We start from the raw sequence: 1,240 nt of genomic DNA, 5'->3' as shown, positions 1-1,240 counted from the left end.
ACAGAGTTTCTGAAGAGTAGTGGAGATTACTACCAGGCACACTTGTCTCTATTCAGACAAGTGATGGTAAAAATTCATTACTACCCCACAAAAAGCCTGGACACAGAAATGGTGTTGAATTGAAATCTGCAGAGCATTTTGCAAGCGTTCTGACCTGGATGGGGTAAAGCTCAATGCACTTCCTTCTATTGCCTCAGTATGACTGGATTGAAGTTTTGCTACTTCTCATTAGGATGTTTGTTTCATTTTTCACTGCTCCCAATTTCATACTCAAAGCACTGAAAATCTGAGTGGCGTATACTGAAGTAAACTTCAGTTTCTTTGCATCATTTCTATATTCAATTTTAATTTTTTTCATAACCTATTGAGTGTTTTTAAAGCTAAATTAACATGGCTAGACTAATCCTTCCTGCTCCTGAGTTACATACAAAAATATGAGATTCCTTATCACGCTCAATCCAACCAATGTGACCTTAAACAAATTTATAAAGAAACTTAAGATGTATGGAGTTACCACAATAGTAAGAGTGTTCACATACTTACGTGGAGAAAGAAAGCATCCATGTTCTTGATTGACCTTTTGGTAATGGTGCACCACAATCAAACCAGATCTTTGATGACTGGTTAAGTGTTTTAAAAATTACGTTTCATGAGGAACCTGGTTATTGTATTGCTGTGTATTGTGTTGCAGGCCTTGTGAGATCTCCCGTGCTTTTTGTCCTAGCATTAATTGAAGGTGGAACGAAATATGTAAATTTAGTACAATATAAGATAAAAAGTGGTGGGGAGCTTTTAACAACAAGGAACTTTTGTATTTGGAGAAGTATTATCCTAAAATGTGGCTGCTTCAAAAATTCCAATGTCATGGAAACTACTGTTGCATTCAATAAAGCTGGGGTGCCTGATGCTATTGCCTTGGAACTAGAACTTGAGATGAGACCTAATTCATCATATATATTAACCAGTAGATTGGCTTGGTGAATAAGTCTAACGAAGCTTCCATAAGAGTATTGAAAACCAGTTTTACCAAGCTACAAACTTGAAAGAATTGTTGTTTGGGTTATAATCAACCTATTTGGACACTTAGAGAACTGGTGTAGTGGCTCAAGTGGTAAGCATGCCTGCCTCATAAGCTTGAGGCCCTGAGTTCAAACCCCATGCTACCCAAATAAATAAAAAGCCAATTTGGATACTTAGAAAAAGATTTTTGCTGTTTAGCATTTCAAATGTGCTTATCATT

At 36.5% G+C, this 1,240-nt stretch overlaps 1 pseudogene; it reads left to right on the top strand.

Moving 5' to 3' along the window:
* Positions 1–390: 390 nt before the first annotated feature.
* LOC109694050 (protein tyrosine phosphatase type IVA 1 pseudogene) lies at positions 391–981 on the top strand (annotated as a pseudogene).
* The last annotated feature ends 259 nt before the right edge of the window (positions 982–1,240 follow it).

Source organism: Castor canadensis, chromosome 7, assembly GCF_047511655.1.
Source record: "Castor canadensis chromosome 7, mCasCan1.hap1v2, whole genome shotgun sequence".
Taxonomy (NCBI): domain Eukaryota; kingdom Metazoa; phylum Chordata; class Mammalia; order Rodentia; family Castoridae; genus Castor; species Castor canadensis.
This window is presented reverse-complemented; position numbering and strand designations above follow the sequence as displayed.